Source organism: Aegilops tauschii, chromosome 6 (genome assembly GCF_002575655.3).
Source record: "Aegilops tauschii subsp. strangulata cultivar AL8/78 chromosome 6, Aet v6.0, whole genome shotgun sequence".
Lineage (NCBI taxonomy): Eukaryota > Viridiplantae > Streptophyta > Magnoliopsida > Poales > Poaceae > Aegilops > Aegilops tauschii.
In genome coordinates this window covers 149,569,452-149,596,934 of record NC_053040.3, presented here as the reverse complement: position 1 = coordinate 149,596,934, position 27,483 = coordinate 149,569,452, and positions in this window count along the sequence as shown.

Below are 27,483 nucleotides of genomic sequence, written 5' to 3'. Positions count from 1 at the left end.
AGGCTTCTGCCGTCGCTGGTATGCCAGGTCGCGATGTCGTGGTCAAGGCCAGGAGGTGAGCGGCCCGAGGTCCGGTAAGAGCTCCTGAGGCGCGATGCTCAAGAGGTCCCCTTTAGCGTGCAAGCAGCTCCCTGAAGGCAGAAAAGGAAGGCGGCATTGCCGGAGCAAGGCTGCAAGAGTCGAAAATCCTGAGTCACAACGCTGGGCTAACTTGAATGCGCGACTTATCTTAGCGAGCCTGAGGCGATTCCTTGTGCAGCGCCCGATTTGCGCGTCAGCGATGGTGGTACGGCTAGGTTAGGCCCGCGCCAGCCCCCCCTTTTCACGTTCTTCTAAGTGCTCTGCGTCCTCGGGTCCCGACCCTTGAGCGAAGCTCAGCCGCCGCTGGTATGCCAGGTCGCGATGTCGTGGTCAAGCCCAGGGGGTGAAGGCTGGAGAGTCAGTAAGAGCTCCTGAGACGCGATGCTTAGGAGCTCCCCCTTTAACACGCAAGCGAATTGCATGAGAAAAGGAAGGAGCTGGCGGGGCCACCCATAGTTAGGCTCCGGAGATTCCTGCAGGTTAGTGTGAGGGGAGAATACATCTTGTAATCGCGCTTGCTGCCCTGCCGCTGGTCTTTCCGCAAGAGGATGAAGGCACTGAGGGTTTGGTGAGGTGACGTGCGTGGGGGCGTGCTGCGAGCCAGAGCTCGACCACTCAGGTTTGTCAGCGTTGCAGGGACGGACCCGAGCACAAGCGTCGTGCCAGCATGTGTAGCCCCCATTGTGGGATGAGCAGGAGGCCGGTCAGCAACGCGGGTGGCCGCGAAGGGCAACAAACAAGCAGGTGATAATCATAAGGTAACTCATGCAATGAGGCAAGCTAGTTTAGATAAATGCAAGGACGATACATGCCACAGGGACGGACCCATGCGGCCTGGGGATGATGCAGCCCGAGGGGCGCCTCCAATAGAGTAAGCTAAAGATGCAAAAGGATACACGCTGCAGGGACAGGCCCGTGCGACTTGGGGATAATGCTGTCCGAGGGGCGCCCCCAACTAAATGAACCAGAAAGAGTCACCTGGTACCGTTGCTGGAGAGGTGTTGACGTGGCTAAAGACGCATGCTGAAGGGGTTGCTCCTCACGAGTCGCCTGGGTCCTGAGCCTCAGGAGGCTTCGGGGGCCCGGGCGGCTCATGAAGAATCGTCGCCATCTCTGCCAGGACAGCGTGATGCCTGGCCTCCTGAGCCGCCAGAATGCTTCGCAAGTGGCGCTGGAAGGTGACAGCCATGTTCGGCAAGCCGAATGGCATGCGAACATAGCTGTGAGGTGGACCCTCGCACCGACCAACGCGTGAAAGCCAGAAACGCTCCTGAGATGCTGCCCTGTTGAGTCCTGGGATGTCGACGCAGACGCGCAACTCGTCGTCCTCGCCAGGACGCGGGGCTGCGCCAGATGGTGGGCGGTGGTCGCCACGCATGGTTTTCGCCTCTTGGAGCTCCTCGGTCGCCTTGGTGATGAACTCCTGAGCACCAGGCACTCCACGCCTTGTTCCCTCTTGAGGGAAGTGTGCGGTGAAGCATGCCTCCACGTGGTGCCCGAGCGCCTCCCTCGTGACATGGGCTAGGTCAGAGGCCCTCCAGAAGAGAGCTCCCGAGCCCAGCCTGAGGAGGGCGCCGGGCGCGCCTTCCTATGCGAGGGAGGGAGGTGCCCCATCCGTGGGACGTAGGTCCTGGGGTGGTGCCGCTGGAGACACCGCTCTCCTGAGGCCCTTGGCAGAGCAACTGCTTCTTCTTCTTGGGGACAGCCTCAGGAGGGTAGACAGTGCCTTCATTATCTGGGTCTTCGGTCGCTGCAGCCTGGTAGGCCCGCTCAAGAGAGCACACCGCGTCCTTTTCCTCGCAGGCGACCATGATGATGCTGAAGCTCCCTAGCATCTTGAGGACGTTGTGGCCGTGATGAGTCACTGCCATAAACTTTGGCCAGGGCTAGATACCCAAGAATGTCATTGTACGGCAGGCGGATGTGGGCGACGTCGAAGTCGATGAGCTCGGTGCGGTAGTTGTCACGCTTGCCTGAGGTGACAGGGAGGCGGATTTGCCCGATCGGGGTGGTGGAGCCGTTGGTCACTCCTGAAAAGGGCTTGGTCGGCTGCAGCTGATCATATGGCACTTGGAGACGGTCGAATGTTTCGACGGAAAGGACATTGAGCCCTGCGCCGCCGTCGATGAGGGTCTTGCTGACGAGGACGTTGCTGATGATGGGCGACCAGAGCATCGGGAGGGCGCCGGCAGTTGCCACGCACTTGAGCTGGTCGGATGAGCTGAAGGTAATGGTGCACTTGGACCACCTGAGCGGGCGCGTGGCCTCGAGCCTGGGGAGAGCCGCGTTCACCTCACGCGCAAACTTCTTGAAGATGCGCTGGGAGGCTGGGGCCTGAGCGCCACCCAAGATGCAGGCGATGGCGCGCGGCTCCTGGAAGCCCCCAGCCCCCTCGTCCTGGTGATGGTCGTCGTTCCACCTCAGCCGTAGCCCCGGTTGTTGCGCTCGGGGCGTCGACCGAAGCGCCCATCACGCATGGCCCTGAGTTCCTGACATTCGTTGGTGTTGTGGCTGTGTACATTGTGGAAGGCGTAGAATGGACGGCTGCTCTTGGACGACTCCGGGTGGTTGCAGCCGCGCTTCACCTCAGGCTCAGCCGCGAGCACGACCGCTCCCTTGCGCTTCACATCCTTGGTCTTGGCCTTCTTGTCTTCTGGGTCGGCAGCTGGAAGCTCGAGGAGGGAGAGGCGCCCCTCCTCAGCTCTCGCGCACTTGGTCGCCATGTTGAACATCTCCAGAGCCGTGCATAGGTCCTCGTGGATGGTGAGCTCCTCCTTAATCTTGACATCACGGACGCCATCAGAGAATGCTGAGATGATGGCCTCGTCCGTTACCTTGGGGATCTTGAGGCGAACGCTGTTGAAGCGTTGGATGTACTTCTATAGGGTCCCCCCCCCCCCCCCGCTGCTGCTTGATGCGCCGCAGGTCACCAGCGGCAGGCGGGCGGTCGCGAGTGCCCTGGAAGTTGGCGACGAAACGCTCACGCATCTCGCCCCAGGAGGAGATCGATCCCGCGGGCAAGTTCAGGAGACACGAGCGCGCACCATCTTTGAGGGCCATGGGAAACCAGCTCACCATGACTTTCTCATCGCCGTTGGCTGCCTCGATGCTCAGCTCGTAAAGCTGCAGGAACTCAGCGGGGTCAGGTGTGCTGTCGTAGCGCGGAGGCAGGTCGGGCTTGAACTTGCCGGGCCAGACGACATTGCGCAGCTCGGGAGTGAAGGCACGATAGCCTGTTGTAGTCACTGGAGCCCGTCGTGGGAGTGGAGCCTGGTCTTGGTACCCACGCGCCGCCACCGCGGGCGGCGCGCGGTCTTGACGTGGTGGTGCTGGGAGTGTAGGAGCGTCTTCTTGCGGCCGCGGTATTTCTTGGCAGCTTCCTTCTTCACGCGCGGGCGCCCTGCGCGGTGCGTCGCGCCGCGGGGCCGCGCGTCTTGGTGCGAGGGTGACGTCTTGATGCAGAGGTGGTGGAGGTGCTCCATGGGCTACGTCGCCCGTAGCAGGAGGTGGACGAGGAAGCAAGAGAGACGGTGTGGGAGAGCCCCCAGCGGTGCTGACGAGCTCGGCGATGCGGTCCAGCCAGTCTTCGTAGAGGTCGTGGATGGGGCGGTTGTTGGGGAACGCCGTAATTTCAAAAAAAATCCTACGCACACTCAAGATCCATCTAGGTGATGCATAGCAACGAGCGGGGAGACTGTGTCCACGTACCTTTGTAGACAGAAAGCGGAAGCGTTATGTAACGCGGTTGATGTAGTCGAACGTCTTCGCGATCCAACCGATCAAGTATCGAACGCACGACACCTCCGCGATCTGCACACGTTTAGCTCAGTGACGTCCCTCGTACTCTTGATCCAGCTGAGGCTGAGGGAGAGTTTCATCAGCACGACGGCGTGATGACGGTGATGATGAAGTTACCGACGCAGGGCTTCGCCTAAGCACTACAACAATATGACTGAGGTGGAAATCTGTGGAATGGGGCACCGCACACGGCTAAGACAACTGTCAACTTGTATTTCTATGGGGTGCCCCCCTCCCCCGTATATAAAGGAGTGGAGGAGGGGAGGGTCGGCCCTCTCTATGGCGCGCCCAAGGGGGAGTCCTACTCCCAGTAGGAGTAGGTCCCCCCCCCCCCGTTCCCTAGTTGGAGTGGGAGAAGAAGGAAGAGGGAGAAGGAGAGAAGGAAAAGGGGGGCCGCCCCCCACCCCAATTCGGATTGGGCTTGGGGGGCGCGCCCTCCACCTGGCCTCCTCCTCCTCTCTTTCCCACTAAGGCCCAATAAGGCCCATTGACTCCCCGGGGGTTCCGGTAACCTCCCGGTACTCCAGAAAATGCCCGAACTCATCCGGAACCATTCCGGTCTCCAAACATAGCCTTCCAATATATCGATCTTTATGTCTCGACCATTTCGAGACTCCTTGTCATGTCCGTGATCACATTCGGGACTCCTAACTACCTTCAGTACATCAAAACACATAAACTCATAATACCGATTGTCATCGAACGTTAAGCGTGCGGACCCTACGGGTTTGAGAACTATGTAGACATGACCGAGACTCATCTCCGGTTAATAACCAATAGCGGAACCTGGATGCTCATATTGGTTCCCACATATTCTACGAAGATCTTTATCGGTCAAACCGCATAACAACATACATTTTTCCCTTTGTCATCGGTATGTTACTTCCCGAGATTCGATCGTCGGTATCACCATACCTAATTCAATCTCGTTACCGGCAAGTCCCTTTACTCGTTCCGTAAGGCATCATCCCGCAACTAACTCATTAGTCATATTGCTTGCAAGGCTTATAGTGATGTGCATTACCGAGAGGGCCCAGAGATACCTTTCCGATACACAGAGTGACAAATCCTAATCTTGATCTATGCCAACTCAACAAACACCATCGGAGACACCTGTAGAGCATCTTTATAATCACCCAGTTACGTTGTGACGTTTGATAGCACACAAGGTGTTCCTCCGGTAGTCGGGAGTTGCATAATCTCATAGTCAGAGGAACATGTATAAGTCATGATGAAAGCAATAGCAATAAAACTAAACGATCATTTATGCTAAGCTAATGGATGGGTCTTGTCCATCACATCATTCTCTAATGATGTGATCTCGTTCATCAAATGACAACACATGTGTATGGTCAGGAAACTTAACCATCCTTGATTAACGAGCTAGTCAAGTAGAGGCATACTATGGGCACTCTGTTTGTCTATGTATACACACATGTACTAAGTTTTTGGTTAATACAATTCTAGCATGAATAATAAACATTTATCATGATATAAGGAAATATAAATAATAACTTTATTATTGCCTCTAGGGCATATTTCCTTCAGTCTCCCACTTGCACTAGAGTCAATAATCTAGTTCACATCGCCATGTGATTTAACACCAATAGTTCACATCGTCATGTGATTTAACACTCTATAGTTCACATCGTCATGTGACCAATACCCAAAGGGTTTGACTAGAATCAATAATTTAGTTCACATGGCTATGTGATTAACACCCAAAGAGTACTAAGCTGTGATCATGTTTTGCTTATGAAAGAAGCTTAGTCAATGGTTCTGTCATATTCAGAGCCGTATGTATTTTGCAAATTTCTATGTCTACAATGCTCTCCATGGTGCTACTCTAGCTAATTGCTCCCACTTTCAATATGTATCCAGATTGAGACTTAGAGTCATCCGGATCAGTGTCAAAGCTTGCATCGGCGTAACTCTTTGCGACAAACTCTTTATCACCTCCATAACCAAGAAATATCTCCTTATTCCACTAAGGATAATTTTGACCGCTGTCCAGTGATCCACTCCTGGATCACTATTGTACCCTCTTGCCAAACTCATGGTGAGGTTCACAGTAGGTTTGGTACACAGCATAGCATACTTCATAGAACCTATGACTGAGGAATAGGGAATGAATTTTCATTCTCTTTCTATTTTCTGTCGTGGTCGGGTTTTGAGTCTTTACTCAACTTCATACCTTGTAACACAGACAAGAACTCCTTTGACTGTTCCATTTTGAACTACTTCAAAATTTTGTCAAGGTATGAACTCATTGAAAAAAAACTTATCAAGCGTCTTGTTCTATCTCTATAGATCTTGATGCTTAATATGTAACCAGCTTCACCGAGCTCTTTCTTTGAAAAACTCCTTTCAAATACTCCTTTATGCTTTCCACAAAAATTCTACATTATTTCCAATCAACAATATGTCATTCACATATACTTATCAGAAATGTTGTAGTGCTCCCACTCACTTTCTTGTAAATACAGGCTTCTCAAAAAGTCTGTATAAAACCATATGCTTTGGTCACACTATCAAAGCGTATATTCCAACTCCAAGATGCTTGCACCAGTCCATAAATGGATCGCTGGAGCTTGCACACTTTGTTAGCACCTTTAGGATTGACAAAACCTTATTGTTGCATCATATACAACTCTTCTTTAAGAAATACATTAAGGAATACAGTTTTGACATCCATTTGCCAGATTTCATAAAATGTGGCAATTGCTAACATGATTCGGACAGACTTAAGCATCGCTACGAGTGAGAAAATCTCATCGTAGTCAACAGCTTGAACTTGTCGAAAACCTTTCGCGACAGCGTCCATCTTCCTCTTGAAGATCCATTTATTCTCAATGGCTTGCCGATCATCGGGCAAGTCAACCAAAGTCCACACTTTGTTCTCATACATGGATCCCATCTCAAATTTTATGGCCTCAAGTCATTTCGCGGAATCTGGGCTCATCATCGCTTCCTCATAGTTCGCAGGTTCGTCATGTTCTAGTAACATGACTTCCAGAACAGGATTGCCGTACCACTCTAGTGCGGAACATACTCTGGTTGACCTACGATGGTCGGTAGTAACTTGATCTGAAATTTCATGATCATCATCATTAACTTCCTCACTGATTGGTGTAGGCATCACTAGAACTGATTTCAGTGATGAGCTACTTTCCAATTCGAGAGAAGGTACAATAACCTCATCAGGTTCTACTTTCCTCCCACTCACTTCTTTCGAGAGAAACTCCTTCTCTAGAAAGGATCCATTTTTAGCAAAAAAGATCTTGCCTTCGGATCTGTGATAGAAGGTGTACCCAATAGTTTCCTTTGGGTATTCTATGAAGACACATTTCTCCGATTGGGTTCGAGCTTATCAGGTTGAAACTTTTTCACATAAGCATCGCCGCCCCAAACTTTAAGAAATGACAGTTTGGGTTTCTTGCCAAACCACAGTTCATATGGTGTCGTCTCAACGGATTTAGATGGTGCCCTATTTAACATCAATGCAGCTGTCTCTAATGCATAACCCCAAAACGATAGTGGTAAATCGGCAAGAGACATTATAAATCGCACCATATCTAATAAAGCACGGTTATGACGTTCGGACACACCATTACGCTGTGGTGCTCCAGGTGGCGTGAGTTGCGAAACTATTCCACATTGTTTCAAATGAAGACCAAACTCGTAACTCAAATATTCGTCTCTGCGATCATATGTAGAAACTTTATTTTCTTGTTACGATGATTTTCCACTTCACTCTGAAATTCTTTGAACTTTTCAAATGTTTCAGACTTATGTTTCATCAAGTAGATATACCCATCTCTACTCAAATCATCTATGTAGGTCAGAAAATAACGATACCCGCCGCAAGCCTCAACACTCATCGGATCGTATACATCAGTATGTATTATTTCCAATAAGTCAGTTGCTCACTCCATTGTTCCGGATAACGGAATCTTAGTCATCTTGCCCATGAGGCATGGTTCGCAAGCATCAAGTGATTCATAATGAAGTGATTCCCAAATCCCATCAGCATGGAGTTTCCTCATGCGCTTTACACCAATATGACCTAAACGGCAGTTCCACAAATATGTTGCACTGTCATTATCAACTTTGCATCTTTTGGCCTCAATATTATGAATATGTGTATCACTACGATCGAGATTCAATAAACCATTCACCTTGGGTGTATGACCACAGAAGGTTGTATTCATGTAAACAGAGTAACAATTATTCTTTGACTTAAATGAATAATCGTATTGCAATAAACATGATCCAATCATATTATGCTCAACGCAAACACAAAATAACATTTATTTTAGGTTCAACACTAATCCGGAAGGTAAAGGGAGTGTGCGATGGTGATCTTATCAACCTTGTAATCACTTCCAACACACATCGTCACCTTGCCCTCAACTAGTCTTTGTTCATTTTGTAACTCCTGTTTCGAGTTAATAATCATAGCAACTGAACCAATATCAAATACCCAGGGGCTACTATGAACACTAGTAAAGTACACATCAATAACATGTATATCATATATACTTTTGTTCACTTTGCCATCCTTCTTATCCGCCAAGTATTTGGGGCAGTTCCGCTTCCAGTGACCATTTCCTTCACGGTAGATGGGGCAGTTCCGCTTCCAGTGACCATTTCCTTCACGGTAGAAGCACTCAGTTTCAGGCTTGGGTCTAGCTTTGGGCTTCTTCATGGGAGTGGCAACTTGCTTGCCATTCTACTTGAAGTTCCTTTTCTTTCCCTTGCCCTTTTACTTGAAACTAGTGGTCTTGTCAACCATCAACATTTGATGCTTTTCTTGATTTCTACCTTCGTCAATTTCAGCATCACGAAGAGCTCGGGAATCGTTTTCGTCATCCCTTGCATATTATAGTTCATCACGAAGTTCCAGTAACTTGGTGATAGTGACTAGAGAACTCTGTCAATCACTATTTTATCTGGAAGATTAACTCCCACTTGATTCAAGCGATTGTAGTATTCAGACATTCTGAGCACATGTTCACTGGTTGAGCTATTCTCCTCCATCTTGTAGGAAAAATATTTGTCAGAGGTCTCATACCTCTTGACTCAGGCATGAGTCTGAAATACAAATTTCAACTCTTGGAATATCTTATATGTTCCGTGGCGTTCAAAACATTTTTGAAGTCCCGGTTCTAAGCCGTAAAGCATGGGGCACTAAAATATCAAGTAGTCATCATAACGAGCTTTGCTAAACGTTCATAATGTCTGCATCTGCTCCTGCAATAGGTCCGTCACCTAGCAGTGCATCAAGGACATAATTCTTCTGTGCAGCAATGAGGACAATCCTCAGATCACGGAGCTAGTCCACATCATTGCTACTAACATCTTTCAACTTATTTTTCCCTAGGAACATATCAAGAACAAAACAGGGGAGCTATACGCGAGCTATTGATCTACAACATAGACATGCAAAATACTATCAGGTACTTAGTTCATGATAAATTAAAGTTCAATTAATTATATTACTTAAAAACTCCCACTTAGATAGACATCCCTCTAATCATCTAAGTGATCATGTGATCCAAATCAACTAAACCATGTCCGATCATCACGTGAGATGGAGTAGTTTTCAATGGTGAACATCACTTTGTTGATCATATCTACTATATGATTCACGCTCGACCTTTCGGTCTCAGTGTTCCGAGGCCATATCTTCATATGCTAGGCTCGTCAAGTTTAACCCAAGTATTCTGCGTGTGCAAAACTGGCTTGCACCCGTTGTATGTGAACGTAGAGCTTATCACACCCGATCATCACGTGGTGTCTCGACACGGCGAACTATAGCAATGGTGCATACTCAGGGAGAACACTTATACCTTGAAATTTAGTGAGAGATCATCTGATAATGCTACCGCCATACTAAGCAAAATAAGATGCATAAAGGATAAACATCACATGCAATCAATATAAGTGATATGATATGGCCATCATCATCTTGTGCCTTTGATCTCCATCTCCAAAGCACCGTCATGATCACCATCGTAACCGGCTTGACACCTTGATCTCCATCGAAGCATCATTGTCATCTCGCCAACTATTGCTTCTACAACTATCGCTACCGCTTAGTGATAAAGTAAAGCAATCACATGGCAATTGAATTTCATACAATAAAGCTACAAGCATATGGCTCCTGCCAGTTACCGATAACTGTGTTACAAAACATGATCAACTCATACAACAATTTATATAATCACGTCTTGACCATATCACATCACAACATGCCCTGCAAAAACAAGTTAGACGTCCTCTACTTTGTTCACTACAGGAATCAACTACTTTGCCGTCTGCCACGGCAGACGGCAAAGGCAAGGATGGCGGACGGCAAAGGCCTTTGCCGTCTGCCATGGACGGCAAAAGGCTCCGGCAAAGTAGGCTACGGTAAAGAGCTTCTTTGCCTTCTGCTTTCTGAAGCGGACGGCAAAGGGGCCTTTGCCATCAGCAGCTGACGGCAAAGAAAGCGGACGGCAATAAATGTGCTGTTAGTCCGTTAGGCGGCTAACGGCGGCCTTTGCCGTCCGCCGCTGACGGCAAAGAGCATCCGGCCTTTGCCGTCCGCCGAATGACGTCAGCTGGACGTCACTACGGGACAAGCCTCTACCGTCTGCCACTATAGGCAAAGCCTTTGACATCCGCCGTTGTAGGCAAACTGACCAAATGGGTCAGCTCCCAGGGAGCACAGGTGGCCGCCGCATGGCTTCTTTGCCGTCCGCGGCAGACGGCAAAGACGCCTTTGCCATCAGCGGCTGACGGCAAAGGTGCCTCTTTTTTTCTTTGTTTTTAATCCAGCAATTTTCATAGCAAATATATGACATATATATATTTCACAGGGCTATTTAACAGCAAACATATGACATATCCAGCACATAAGTTTCATCGTGCATACATATATAGTTCCATCCATTCATACATGGCAAGTTGGACATACACATTGTTCCATCCATACATATTACAATGCAAAGTTTCATCAAGATAGCAAGTTCCATCATAGCAAGCTAGAAGAATACTAGAGGAGAATGATAGAAAAAACAAGCACTCCATCACAGCAAGCTAGCTTCCATGAAGTGAATGAAATCTGCAAAAAGGCAAATAAGAAAGTTAGAAAAAAGTGACTAGAAGAAGAAGTATATGCCATTTATGAGCTAACTTAGGTGAAATGGATCATTTATGAGCTAACTTAGTTGAAATGGATCGTTTATGAGCTAACCTAGGTGAAATAGATCGTTTATGAGCTAACTTAGGTATAATGCATCATTTTAGAGCTAACCTAGGTAAGATGGGTCAGTTTGGAGCTAACCTAGGTGAAATGGATCGTTTTTTAGCTAAGTTAGGTGAAATGGATCGTTTATGAGCTAACCTAGGTGAAATAGATCGTTTATGAGCTAACTTTGGTAAAATGCATCATTTTAGAGCTAACCTAGGTGTGATGGGTCATTTTGGAGCTAAACTAGGTAAAATGGATCGTTTGTGAGCTAACCTAGGTGAAATGGATCGTTTATGAGCTAATCTAGGTAAAATGGGTCATTTTAGAGCTAACTTGGGTAAAATGCATCATTTTGGAGCTAACCTAGGTAAGATGGATCATTTTGGAGCTAACCTAGGTAAAATGGGTCATTTTAGAGCTAACATAGGTAAAATGGATCATTTTGGAGTTAGTCTAGGTAAAATGGGTCATTTTAGAGCTAACTTGGGTAAAATTGATCATTTATGAGCTAACTAAGGTATAATGGGTCATTTTAGAGCTAACTTAGGTAAAATGGATTATTTATGAGCTAACTAAGCTAATTATGCCATTTTTGACATAAGTAAGCTAAGTACATGTCATTATTGAGCAAACCTAGTTAACTAAGCATACTAGAGCTAACTTAGGTCATTTTGGAGGAAACAAAGCTAAGTATAGATCGTTTTAGAGCTAACTTAGGTAAAATGGATGGTTTTGGAGGTTAGTAAGCTTATTAAGTCATTTTGGAGGAAAAGAAGCTAACTCTAGGTCATTGTGGTAAGCATATTGGAGGAAATAAGGCTAAGTCTAGGTCTTTATGCATTTGTTAAGCAAAACACTAGAAGAAACTTACCAGCGCCCACCATCTTTCAACACCTGCCATGACAAAGAGTAAACGAAATTAGTACAACATAAAAAAAATACCGACATGAATAATAATATGTATATCACTTAAGTGTATCATCATCAAGTACAACATAAAAAAATTGAATACCTGACACTACTAATAATCTCGATCACTATCATCAATAAATGCATAATCATCACCATCACTATAATCAATGACGGGCTCATAGGGTTCAGTGGCATCAACATGTGGAAGGCCACCTTGACGTAATCGGTCAAGCATTGACAGGTCATCCGCAGCAGTAACCTCTTCTTGTTCCGGCTCTTCTTGTTCCTCCTCTGGGTTGATGTCGGATTCACTGTCGCTGTCTACTTCAATGTTTTGGGGTGAAGTATAGCGGTTCTTGAAACGCTTTTTGGAAAGACGTGTCTCTTGGAAGAATTCTCCTTCATATGTGTCTGGGTTAATGTGTCATAATCCTCTTCCTTTGGGGGAGATAGTCTAGCACGTGGCGGCACTTCATAAATGACATCCCAACCTTTCAGATTTGGATTAGTTTGGCAGGCCCACGGTAGATAGAATACTTGGGTCGCCTGTTGAGCCGTAATATAGACATCAGGAACATCTAAATGGGTGCTTTGTTTGATTTCAACTAGCCCTATATGTTCATGAGTCCTTCTAGTCTCCTTCAGCTGAAACCAATAACATTTGAAGAGTACGACATTCAGTGGGTTGTCACCATAGAATAGAAGTTCATCAATTGCTTCAACTCTCCCATAATACTCGGTACCTCCTTCGCCGATAGCAGATACACAACAATTTGTAGACTGTCGGTCGGCCATAGATAGCTCTTTGCCATAGGTACGAAAATGATACCCGTTGATGTCGTATTTGTCAAATGAACGGACCTTATAGTCAAAACCATTAGCGACTTGTCTCAATTCGGCGTCCATAGACTCTGAATTAGCCTACAAGTTTAATACGAAAGGATTGTTGCATTAGGCAGAAATTAGCGAATGAAATGAAATGGTCTAATAGAAATTACCGTTTGTTTGAACCAAGAGATGAAACCGGGATAGCCGCCTCCTTGCTTTGCGAGAAGCTCATACTCTTCGACGGAATCCTTTTGGATCACCGCTCCATACGAGAATATGGTGACGTATCGACTGTATGAAATATCCAGGAATAAGAGCAGTTCAAAGGAAATAGAAGTTGCAAAACAATGTACCGAGAACTTACTCGATGTACGGCCGCACTTCTGTCAGGTTGTTGAAGATATACAACATAATGATCCGCCATTCTTCGTTATCCAAAGATACTGGTTTCGAACCACTAGCTGGTGCGAGATTCCCTTTGAATAGGCTGAGGTTGGATCCACCCTTTTGAGGTTCGCCAGCATTGTACCGAGGCTTCGGATTATGCAAATGACGATTTTGGCTTCGTAGTGTGCTGTCACGAAGTTTGCCGCCTCCTCAGTGATGAATGCCTCAGCCATCGATGCTTCAATTCTACGTTTATTTTGTACATTTTTGTCGAAGCATCTTCTGTATCCTCTCAGTTGGGTAGCACCAACGATTTTGCACGGGCCCCCCAATCTTGCCTCGGTCGGGAGATGCAAAATCAAATGCTACATTGGATTAAAGAAGCCCGGTGGAAATATCTTCTCTAACTTGCAGATCAACTCTGGCGCCAACTCTTCCATTTCTTCTAGCACGCCAGGCGATAGTTCTTTCGCACAAAGAACACGGAAGAAATAGCTGAGTTCTGCCAGTACTAGCCATTCATCCTCAGGGATGAAGCCATGCAACAGCACCAGCATTACCCGCTCAATCCATATGTGCCAATCATGACTCTTGAGACCAAATATGTTCAATTTATCAAGACTCGCTCCCCTCTTTAGATTCGCTGCATACCCATCGGGGAACATCAACTGCATTTTCACCCATAAGATAATTTCCCTCATAGCTGGCCTTCCAAGATTGAACCATGCCTTTGGCTTCGTCCAGTTCTGCTTTCCTTTCGGTTCTTTCATGTTTTGTAACGGCCTATCACATAGCGCCTCTAGATCGACTCTAGCCTTAGTATTATCCTTTGACTTCCCATCTATGCCGAACAATGTACCAAAAAGTGCCTCGGCGATATTCTTCTCAATGTGCATCACGTCGATGTTGTGTGGGCAAAGGAGGTCTTTGAAGTAAGGCAGATCCCATAAGCATGTTTTGTGAGTCCAGGCATGCTTAGAATTATACCCCTTGAAGTACCCTGGACGCTCTAGATCTGGCTCAAGAGCGTTTAACTGATCCAGGGTCTATTGGCCTGTCAACGCAGGTGGTGCAGAGTTTTTGACAACTCTACCTCTGATGAAGTTCTTCTTGTCTTTCCTGAACTTATGGTGAGGATCCAGGAACTGTCTATGCATGTCGAAGCAAGAAAACTTGCGACCGGCCTGAAGCCAACGAAACTCAAGAGCTCCCTTGCATGTGGGGCACGAGAACCTTCCATGCACACACCAGCCAACGAATAGCGCATACGCTAGCAAGTCATGCGTCGAGTACATGTACCAGACACGCATTATGAAGTTCCGTTTGCTATAGGCGTCGTATGTCTTGAACCCATTATCCCAGGCTTCTTGCAATTCGTCCTTAAGCGGCTGCATGTACACATTCATATTTTTCCTCGGATAGTTGGGCCCTGGAATTATCAACGTCAGGAAAATGTTCTTTCTTTGCATAATCTGTCCGGGGGGAGATTGAGTGGAAATACAAATACGGGCCAACAACTGTATTGGGCTGCCGTCAGACCAAACACACTGAACCCATCCGTGCTGATGCCAACTCGAGGATGCCTTGGATCTGCCGCTTTGTCAGCATGTATTTCATCAAACTTTTTCCACGCAACACCATCCGATGTGTGTACGATCATCAGATTCCCATCTGCATCTAGTTCGGTTCTTTTGCCCGTTTTGTGCCATGTCATCTGTCTGGCCGTCTCTTCGACCATGAAAAGACGTTGAAGTCTTGGTACGATTGGCATATACCGAAGAACACTAACGGGGATTTTTGTCTGTGTCTTCTCACCCATACCGTTGTCTACCACAACATACCTGGAAGACTTGCGAATGGGACAATAGTTCAAGTCCGCATAGTCAAGCCTAAATAAGACACATCCTTTCTCACAGGCATGTATCTTCTCATAGGGCATCTTCACTGCACGGAGGATTTTGTCCGACTGGTACAGGTTTGCAGGCATTACATGGCCTTTGGGTAGAAAGCGTCCAAATACTGTCATCATTGCGTCGTAGCATTCTCTGCCCAAGTTGAACTGGGCCTTCAGAGCCATTACTTGTGAGATGGCATCCAACTGACAAAGCTCAGTGTGCTCGTGGAGCGGACGTTTTGTAGACTCCAACATTTCATTGAAGGCCTTTGCAGATTCCTCCATCTCCTCGTCCGAATCCCGAGCATCATCGAAGTCTTGCACCATGTTTTCCATCCCGGTACCATGCTCGTCGGTGCAACGACGATCCACCTCAGCTCGGTCACGTTGGGCAGACTCACCATGATATGTCCACACCGTATAATCGGGCGTAAAACCACTCTTCTGCAGGTGTTTGCCCATTTCAGCCTCTGTCCTCTTTTCCCAATTGCTGCACCATAAACAGGGGCACCAGGTTTTCCTTTGGCCATTTGCAAATGCGGCTTGCACAAACCCCTTGGTTTTTGTGAACCATTCAGTGCTCCGTTTGTTCTGACCAGTGTGACCGGTGTACATCCACGCACGATCACTCATCTTGACTTTCAGAGCTACTGAACACACAACAAATATATATATATATATATATAATTCACCATGTATATATTCATCAGTTGATCTACTTTGTCAATTTTATTACGTCCATGCAACCTACACTCTAATAGGTAATGATAGGTCCTAATCCCACCCGAGTATGTGTAGATTGGGTTCATTTTCCCATGCTATGCTCCGGATCCGACGCAAAATTTCGGCAGCACCTCCCCGCTGTTCTCCTGATACACGTCTCAGCAATAAACAGAGAGGATGTGTACCCAGAGAACAACAGGGGAGGCACTGACGAAATTTATGCGTTGGATCCGGAGCAAAGCATATGGGAAAACGAACCCAATCTACACATACTCGGGCTGTACATGGATAGCGTTGGACAATTCGAAAGAATCACGGTTATAAATATGCAAATGCATGCATATTTATAACTATAACGCTTTCGAACGGGAGACACATATTGGTTACGCATACTGATGATTCAAGACAGATATATAGCTAGCTATCAAGTTTCATCGGCATGAACACCGGAACAGAGCAAATAATTAAGGGGGAAGGAGGACATGTCATTTGTGCTCACCCATGAACAAAGGGGCAGAGCACGTCAAACGCACGGGGAGGTCGTCGAACACCAAACGTCGCAGCGCTGAAACAACTGCACATTTAAATCTACCCGATCAACACAATTATATATGATGTCTTTCATAACAAAATCGAAAAATATATGACCTAACTCATAATTCACAAATATATGACCCCGTCGGCCTCTGGTGTCGTGGGTGTCGTGTCGGGGTCGGGGTGCCGTGTCGGGGTCGGGGTGCTGTTTCGGGGTCGGGGTGTCAGGGTGGTCGGGGTCGGGGTGTGGTGTCAGGGTGTCGGGGGTTGGGGTGTCGTGCCGGGGTGTCGGGGTGGCGTGTCGGGGTCGGGGAGTCAGAGTGTCGGGGTCAGGGTCGGGGTGTGGGTCGGGGTGTGGTGTCAGGCTGTCGGGGTGTCGGGGTCGGGGTGTCAGGGTGTCGGGGTGTCGGGGTCGGGGTGTCGGGGTGTCAGGGTATCTTTTTCTTCTTCTTCTTCTTCTTCTTCTTCTTCTTCTTCTTCTTCTTCTTTTTCCTGTTTTTTCCTGTTCTTCTTCTTCTTCCTCTTCTCCTTTTTCCTCTTCTCCCTTTTCCTCTTCTTCTTCTTCTTCTTCTTCTTCTTCTTCTTTTCTTCTTCTTCTTCTTCTTCTCCTCTTCCTCCCTCCTCCTCTTCCTCTTCCTCTTCTTTCTTCCTCTTCTTCTTCTTCTTCATCATCTTCTTCTTTCTTCTTCTTCTTTTCTTTCTTCTTCTCCCTCCACCTCTTCGTCCCTCCTCCTCCTCCTTCTACTCTTCTTATTCTTCTAAACTAAAACTAAAAGTAATCTAAAATAAACTAAACTAAAAATAAAACTAAAACTAAACTGAAACTAAAACTAAAGTAAAACTATAACTAAAACATAAACTAAATTAACTAAAAGTAACTAAAAGAAACTGAACTAAAACAAACTAAACAAAAAAAGGGGGAAGATCACTCACCTGCGCAGGGGATCCCCGGTGGAGGGGGAGGCGGCGGCCTGGTGGAGGGGGAGGCCGCGGCGGGTGGGGGCGGCGGCGGCCTAGTGGAGGGGAGTCCGCGGCGGGTGGGGGCAGCGGCGGCCTGGTGGAGGGGGAGGCCGTGGCGGGTGGGGGCGGCGGCGGCCCGGTGGAGGGGAGTCCGCGGCGGGTGGGGGCACCGGCGGCCTGCTGGAGGCGGAGGCCGCGGCGGGTGGGGGCGGCGGCGGCCCGGTGGAGGGGGAGGCCGCGGCGGGACGGGGCGGGGACGGCCACACAGGGGAGGGGAGGGGCGGCTGGCCGGCGTGGAAGGGGCGCCGCAGGGGAGGGGTGCGGGGCGACAGGGCGGCAGCGGGTGGTGGAGCGACGGGGCAAGGGGGCGGCGGGTGGTCGGGCGACGGGGCGAGAGGCGATGGGTGGGCGGGTGGCGGCGGGTGGTGGGGGTGGCGGCGGGTGGCTGGTGGCGGGGGCGGCGGCGGGTGGCGGTGGTCGTCGGGGTGGGGAGGACAGAAAGAGAGAGAGGGAGGGAGCGGGGTGGGGGGACGGCCGTTAGTTAGGTTATCTCTTTGCCGTCCGCCCCCCTTTGCCGTCCGCTTTTTTGCTCTTTGCCGTCTGCTAGCAGATGGGAAAGTGGGGGGCCGTTAGGTTTTTCTCTAAATAGCTCGTTATTGGGGCCCACCTCTCTCTTTGCCTTCCGCTAGCTGACGGCAAAGATTCTTTGACGTCTGCTAGCAGACGGCAAAGAATTGGCTGATGGCAAAGACATTCTTTGCCATCAACCAGTTCTTTGCCGTCCCTTTTTTGCAAGCTGACGGCAAAGACCTTCTTTGCCATCCGCCAGCAGACGGCAAAGAATAGGCAGACGGCAAATAAGCAAATTCCAGTAGTGGTTGTTGCAAGTTTTATGTGGCTGCTACGGGCTTAGCAACAACCGTTCTTACCTACGCATCAAAACCACAACGGTTTTTTTGTCAAGTTTGTTGTTTTAACCTTCAACAAGGACCGGGCGTAGTCACACTCGATTCAACTAAAGTTGGAGAAACAGACACCCACTAGCCACCTGTGTGCGAAGCACGTCGGTAGAACCAGTCTCGCGTAAGCGTACGCGTAATGTCGGTCTGAGCCGCTTCATCCAACAATACCGCCGAATCAAAGTATGACATGCTGGTAAGCAGTATGACTATTATCGCCCACAACTCTTTGTGTTCTACTCGTGCATATAACATCTACACATAGACCTGGCTCGGATGCCACTGTTGGGGAACGCAGTAATTTCAAAAAAATTCCTACGCACACGCAAGATCCATCTAGGTGATGCATAGCAACAAGCGGGGAGAGTGTGTCCACATACCCTCGTAGACTGAAAGCGGAAGCGTTATTTAACGCGGTTGATGTAGCCGAACGTCTTCGCGATCCAACCGATCAAGTACCAAACGCATGGCACCTCCGCGATCTGCACACGTTCAGCTCGGTGGCGTCCCTCGTACTCTTGATCCAACTGAGGCCGAGGGAGAGTTTCGTCAGCACGACGGCGTGATGACGGTGATGATGAAGTTACCGACGCAGGGCTTCGCCTAAGCACTACAACGATATGACCGAGGTGGAAATCTGTGGAAGGGGGCACCGCACACGGCTAAGACAACTGTCAACTTGTGTGTCTATGGGGTGCCCCCCTCCCCCATATATAAAGGAGTAGAGGAGGGGAGGGCCGACCCTCTCTATGGCGCGCCCAAGGGGGAGTCCTACTCCCGGTAGGAGTAGGTTTCCCCCCTTCCCTAGTTGGAGTAGGAGAAGAAGGAAGAGGGACAAGGAGAGAAGGAAAGGGGGCGGCCCCCCACCCCAATTCGGATTGGGCTTAGGGGGGCGCGCCCTCCACCTAGCCGTGTCCTCCTCTCTCCCACTAAGGCCCAATAAGGCCCATTGACTCCCCGGGGGGTTCAGGTAACCTCCCGGTACTCCGGAAAATGCCCGAACTCATCTGGAACCATTCCGGTGTCCAAACATAGCCTTCCAATATATCGATCTTTATGTCTCGCCTATTTTGAGACTCCTCATCATGTCCATGATCACATCCGGGACTCCGAACTACCTTCGGTGCATCAAAACGCATAAAATCATAATACCGATCATCATCGAACGTTAAGCGTGCGGACCCTACGGGTTCGAGAACTATATATAAATGACCGAGACTCATCTCCGGTTAATAACCAATAGCGGAACCTAGATGCTCATATTGGTTCCCACATATTCTACGAAGATCTTTATCGGTCAAACCGCATAACAACATACATTGTTCCCTTTGTCATCGGTATGTTACTTGCCCGAGATTCGGTCGTCGGTATCACCATACCTAGTTCAATCTCGTTACCGGCATGTCTCTTTACTCGTTCTGTAATGCATCATCCCGCAACTAACTCATTAGTCATATTGCTTGCAAGGCTTATAGTGATGTGCATTACCGAGAGGGCCCAGAGATACCTTTCCGATACACTGAGTGACAAATCCTAATATTGATCTATGCCAACTCAACAAACACCATCGGAGACACCTGTAGAGCATCTTTATAATCACCCAGTTACGTTGTGACGTTTGATAGCACACAAGGTGTTCCTCCGGTATTTGGGAGTTGCATAATCTCATAGTCAGAGGAACATGTATAAGTCATGATGAAAGCAATAGCAATAAAACTAAACGATCATTTATGCTAAGCTAACGGATGGATCCATCACATCATTCTCTAATGATGTGATCCCGTTCATCAAATGACAACACATGTCTATGGTCAGGAAACTTAACCATCTTTGATTAACGAGCTAGTCAAGTAGAGGCATACTAGGGACACTCTGTTTGTCTATGTATTCACACATGTACTAAGTTTCCGGTTAATACAATTCTAGCATGAATAATAAACATTTATCATGATATAAGGAAATATAAATAATAACCTTATTATTGACTCTAGAGCATATTTCCTTCAGTGGTAACGCAGGAGCTCGCGCGCCATGAGCAGCGCGGCTTGCGCGTCCGTGGGTGCGCGACGAGCATGGGACGACGAGCCGGCCGGAGTCAACGACGGGGTGGCGGTGCTTTCGTCCCGCCGCACAGAGGGGTGCACCGACGAAGCCTACTGCTTGTTCCCTGCCGGGCCGGTGGCGGCGTTGGCAGCAGGTGATGGAGAGCGACGGGGAGGCCCGCCGTCGGGCGCCGTCTAGGCGACGCGAGTGTTGAGAGCGGCTCGGCGCTCTGCGCGGGCTCGACGAGCATCAGCCATGAAACTAGCGGAGCGGTGGAGCGTGGATCGACAGAGGAAAAGCTTTGGCGCACCCCTACCTGGCGCGCCAAATGTCGGATTACGGGTTCCGACAAACCCTTGTGAGGTTCGAACTCTAGGGTGCGCACGAAGAACTCTCTCTTCCTAGCTCACCCGCTCAACGATCCCACGGCCTAGCTCGATGAACCCAAAGAACAAGAGACACAGAGGTTTATACTGGTTCGGGCCACCACGTGGTGTAATACCCTACTCCAGTGTGGTGGTGGATTGCCTCAAGGGCTGAGGATGAACAGGAGGTGAGGTGTTCTTGAGATCGATGAGCTGGTGTGTGTGAGGGTGATCCAAATAATCCGTCCCCCCCTATGGTGGTGGCTAAGTCCTATTTATAGTGACCTCTGTCCTCTTCCCAAATGTTAGGCGGGAAGGGATCCCACAACAACCAAGTTTAAAGGGGGACAACTAGTACAAGCTATCCTGACAAAAGGTGGTCTTCGCCTGCCAAAGGCTCTAGTGGTGACGCCGTTGTGGCCTCCGTGATGACCTCCGTCCTGATGTCCTGCCGGTCTTGGTCTTGTTGCACCGATATGGAAACCTTTGCCTGATGCCTCGGGACTCCTCGCCTGTGCTTGCCTCTCTAGCACCAAAGAGGAAACTGGTACCCTGTGCCCGCTGGCGCCCGCCTGGCCTTGGTCATCATGGCTCACGTCACATGAACCTCGCGAGGTGCCCCTTGTATAGATATCTCCGCTCCTCGGGAACCAACCTAGTGAGGCCACCCCCAGGGAGGTCTTGGTGTCGTCCGCCTCACGAGGCTTAGCCCCTCGCGCGGGTCTTGAGTTGTTGCTGCCGAAGCTGGGCCGTACCGGGCCGCTGGTGGAGCCACGCTGTGGGCCGCAGGCAGGTATGTCTGGGCACCCCCGTTCCTAGGACACCGACAGCAACTTTCACGCAATACATGAGCGTGAGCCATGGATATAGCACTATGGGTGGAATAGAATATGGTGGTTGTGGAGAAGACAAAAGAAAGGAGATAGTCTCACATCAACTAGGCGTATCAACGGGCTATGGAGATGCCCATCAATAGATATTAATGTGAGTGAGTAGGGATTGCCATGCAACAGATGCACTAGAGCTATAAGTTTATGAAAGCTCAACAAGAAACTAAGTGGGTGTGCATCCAACTTGCTTGCTCACGAAGACCTAGGGCAATTTGAGGAAGCCCGTCATTGGAATATACAAGCCAAGTTATATAATGAAAACTCCCACTAGTATATGAAAGTGACAACATAGGAGACTCTCTATCATGAAGATCATGGTGCTACTTTGAAGCACAAGTGTGGTACAAGGATAGTAGCATTGCCCCTTCTCTATTTTTCTCTCTTTTTTTGGGCCCTCTCTTTTTTTGGCCTCTTTTTTATATTTTATTTTTATTTTTTGTCCGGAGTCTCACCCCGACTTGTGGGGGAATCATAGTCTCCATCATCCTTTCCTCACATGGGACAATGCTCTAATAATGAAGATCATCACACTATTATTTACTTACAACTCAAGAATTACAACTCGATACTTAGAACAAAATATGACTCTATATGAATGCCTCAGGCGGTGTACCGGGATGTGCAATGAATCAAGAGTGGCATGTATGAAAGAATTGTGAACACTGGCTTTGCCACAAATACAATGTCAACTACATGATCATGCAAAGCAATATGACAATGATGAAGTGTGTCATAATAAACGGAACGGTGGAAGTTGCATGGCAATATATCTCGGAATGGCTATGGAATGCCATAATATGTAGGTATGGTGACTGTTTTGAGGAAGGTATATGGTGGGTGTATGGTACCGGCGAAAGTTGCGCGGTACTGGAGAGGCTAGCAATGGTGGAACGGTGAGAGTGCGTATAATCCATGGACTCAACATTAGTCATAAAGAACTCACATACTTATTGCAAAAATCTATTAGTCATCGAAACAAAGTACTACGCGCATGCTCCTAGGGGGGTAGATTGGTAGGAAAAGGCCATCGCTCGTCCCCGGCCGCCACTCATAAGGAAGACAATCAATAAATAAAGCATGCTCCGACTTCATCACATAACGTTCACCATACGTGCATGCTACGGGAATCACAAACCTTAACACAAGTATTTCTCAAATTCACAACCACTCACTAGCATGACTCTAATATCACCATCTTCATATCTCAAAACAGTCATAAAGAATCAAACTTCTCATAGTATTCAATGCACTTTATATGAAAGTTTTTATTGTATCCCTCTTGGATGCCTATCATATTAGGACTAAATTCATAACCTAAGCAAATTACCATGCTGTTTAGAGACTCTCAAAATGATATAAGTGAAGCATGAGAGTTCAACAATTTCTTCAAAATAAAATTACCGCCGTGCTCTAAAAAGATAAGTGAAGCAATAGAGCAAATGACAAACTACTCCAAAAGATATAAGTGAAGATCAATGAGTAGTCAAATAATTATGTAACTATGTGAAGACTCCTTCTCATAAATAAAATTTCAGATCTTAAGTACTTTATTCAAACAGCAAGCAAAACAAAATAAAATGACATTGCAAGGATAGCACATATCATGTGAAGAAGCAAAAACTTAGGTTCAACCAAAACTGACCGATCATTGTTGAAGAAGAAAGGTGGGATGCCAACCGGTGCATCCCCAAGCTTAGATGCTTGAGACTTATTGAAATATTAATTATGGATGTCTTGGGCATCCCCAAGCTTGAGCTTTTTTGTCTCCTTAATTCCTTTCATATCGCGGTTTCCCTAAATCTTAAAAACTTTATCCACACAAAACTCAACAAGAACTCGTGAGATCAGTTAGTATAAATCAACGCATAAACCTTATCATTCTCTACTGTAGAAAATCACTAAAATTATTATTTGACATTGCATACTAAATGCCTCAACATATTTAAGACTCCTATCCTCAAATAGAATCATTAAACAAGCAAACATATGCAAACAATGCAAACATAACAGCAATCTGTCTAAACATGACAGTCTGTAAAGAGTGCAATTGTACTGATACTTCCATAACTCCAAAAATTCTGAAAATTTACCACACTGTAGAAAATTTGTTGTCACTCATTGTGTAAAAATTTCAAGATTTTATCATGTTCTAACTATTCAAAAATATTCAAAACATAAAAGCAAACTTTCTGTTTTTAAAACAGCAACATATGGACTTGCAAAATAAGCATGGTAAAGGCTATACTTGACCTTTTATTGAACTAAAAGATGCAAAACATTACTCTAAATAACAGCAAGAAAATCCTAATAAAAGAAAGGGTTTTTATCATTTATGCCACCGATTGTGTCTCGCTACTCAGTTTTGCCACTAGGAATTTCAACTACTCAAAAATGCCATCGCTTCGTAAGACACATGCTCAAAAATGACACTGGACACCATCATTGTGATCTCAAATCTCTTTTGCCATGTTATAATGACATAAATAGCTATAAACCAACATGCCAGCTCTCCCTCTATCTCACTACAATAAAGTGTGGGGCCCACTTGTTCCCAACAACATTCTTATTTTCCTGTAAAATTATTCGCTTGGTTACTCCTGACAAGTGGGGCCACACTTATCATTGTGAGATAGAGAGAACTGACATGTGGGTATAGGCTTATTTTTGTCATATAATATGGTCAACGGGTTTGACGTGAAAATAACAATGTCTAATGGCATTTTTGAGCAAACATCTAAGAGAATGATGGCATTTTTTAGATATCTAATGGCATTTTTGAGCCAGCATCTCACGGATTGATGGCATTTTTTAGTAGCTGTAACTTCTAATGGCAAAACTGAGTAGTGGGACACAACTAGTGGCATAAATGATAAAAACCCTAAAAGAAAATGACGCTCCAAGCAAAACACATATCATGTGGTGAATAAAAATATAGCCCTAAGTAAAGTTACCGATGAACGAAGATGAAAGAGGGGATGCCATCTGGGGCATCCCCAAGCTTAGGCTCTTGGTTGTCCTTGAATATTACCTTGGGGTGCCTTGGGCATCCACAAGCTTAGGCTCTTGCCACTCCTTATTCCGTAGTCCATCGAAACTTTACCCAAAACTCGAAAACTTCACAACACAAAACTTAACCGAAAACTCGTGATCTCCGTTAGTATACTAAAACAAATCTTTCACTTCGGTACTATCAAGACAAGATTCATAATTTTTCTCACATGATGCCTACTATACCCCTATCATTTCTACAATTTATATTAAGAAATATAAGCCATAGAAACTAGAAAACAAGCAAACTATGCATCAAAAACAGAACAGTTTGTAAAGATCTGAATTGAAGTCATACTTCTGTAACTCCAAAAATCCTGAAAAATCAGGACACCCTGGGCAATTTGTATATAAATATACTGTAAAAATTCAGAATTTTTCGACGTTCCAGTGATTTTTAACAATTCTATGACTGGGCGCAAAAGTTTCTGTTTTTTGACAGAATTGAATCAACTATCAACCACACTATCCCAAAGGCTTTACTTGGCGCTTTATTGAAATAAAAACTATAAAACATGATTACTACAGTAGCTTAATCATGTGAACACACAAAAACAGTAGGGGTAAATATTGGGTTGTCCCCCAACAAGCGCTTTTCTTTAATGCCTTTCTAGCTAGGCATGATGATTTCAATGATGCTCACATAGAAGATAAGAATTGAAACATAATGGGAGCATCATGAAGCATATGAATAGCAAATTTAAGTCTAACCCACTTCTTATGCATAGGGATTTTGTGAGCAAACAATTTATGGGAACAAGAATCAACTAGCATAGGAAGGCAAAACAAGCATAACTTCAAGATTTTCAACACATAGAGAGGAAACTTGATATTATTGCAATTCCTACAAGCATATATTCCTCCCTCATAATAATTTTCAGTAGCATCATGAATGAATTCAACAATATAACCATCACATAAAGCATTATTCTCATGATGCACAAGCATAGAAATTTTATTACTCTCCACATAAGCAAATTTATTCTCATGAATAGTGGTGGGAGTAAACTCAACAAAATAACTATCATGGTTATCATTATTCTTTATAGCATACATGTCATCATAATAATCATCATAGATAGGAGGAATGCTTTCATCATAGTAAATTTTCTCATCAAAACTTGGGGGACAAAAAATATCATCTTCATCAAACATAGCACCCCCAAGCTTGTGGCTTTGCATATCATTAGCATCATGGATCTTCATAGAATTCATACTAAAAACATTGCAATCATGCTCATCATTCAAATATTTAGTGCCAAACATTTTGCTGCATTCTTCTTCTAACAATTAAGCACAATTTTCCTTTCCATCATTTCATGAAAGATATTGAAAAGATGAAGCATATGAGGCAACCTCAATTCCATTTTTTGTAGTTTTCTTTTATAAACTAAACTAGTGATAAAACAAGAAACTAAAAGATTCAATTGCAAGATCTAAAGATATACCTTCAAGCACTAACCTCCCCGGCAACGGCGCCAGAAAAGAGCTTGATGTCTACTATGCAACCTTCTTCTTGTAGACATTGTTGGGCCTCCAAGTGCAGAGGTTTGTAGGACAGTAGCAAATTTCCCTCAAGTGGATGATGATACGTCTCCAACGTATCTATAATTTTTTATTGTTCCATGCTATTATATTATTTGTTTTGGATGTTTAATGGGCTTTATTATGCACTTTTATATTATTTTTGGGACTAACCTACTAACCGAAGGCCCAGTGCAAATTGCTTTTTTTGCCTATTTCAGTGTTTCGCAGAAAAGGAATACCAAACGGAATCCAAACGGAATGAAACCTTCGCGAGGATCATTTTTGGAACAAATGCAATCCAGGAGACTTGGAGTGGACGTCAAGGAAGCAACGAGGCTGCCACGAGGCAGGGAGGCGCGCCCCCCACCCTCAGGGGCCCCTCGTGGCTCCACCGACCCACTTCTTTCGCCTATATATACTCATATACCCTAAAAACATCCAGGAGCACCACGAAACCCTATTTCCATCGCCGCAACCTTCTGTAACAGTGAGATCCCATCTTGGGGCCTTTTCCGGTGCTCTACCGGAGGGGGATCGATCACGGAAGGCTTCTACATCAACACCATAGCCTCTCCGATGATGTGTCGGTAATTTACCACAGACCTTCGAGTCCATAGTATTAGCTAGATGGCTTCTTCTCTCTCTTTGGATCTCAATACAAAGTTCTCCTCGATTCTCTTGGAGATCTATTCGATGTAATACTTTTTGCGGTGTGTTTGTCGAGATCCGATGAATTGTGGGTTTATGATCAAGATTATCTATGAACAATATTTGATTCTTCTCCGAATTCTTATATGCATGATTTGATATCTTTGCAAGTCTCTTCGAATTATCAGTTTGGTTTGGCCTACTAGATTGATCTTTCTTGCAATGGGAGAAGTGCTTAGCTTTCCGTTCAATCTTGTGGTGTCCTTTCCTAGTGACAGCAGGGGCAGCAAGGCACGTATTGTATTGTTGCCATCGAGGATAAAAAATGGGGTTTATATCATATAGCTTGAGTTTATCCCTCTACATCATGTCATCTTGCCTAATGTGTTACTCTGTTCTTATGAACTTAATACTATAGATGCATGCTGGATAGCGGTCGATGTGTGGAGTAATAGTAGTAGATGCATAATCGTTTTGGTCTACTTGTCACGGACGTGATGCCTATGTTCATGATCATGCCTAGATATTCTCATAACTATGCGCTTTTCTATCAATTGCTCGACAGTAATTTGTTCACCCACCGTAGAATTTGCTATCTTGAGAGAAGCCACTAGTGAAACCTATGGCCCCCGGGTCTATCTTCCATCAT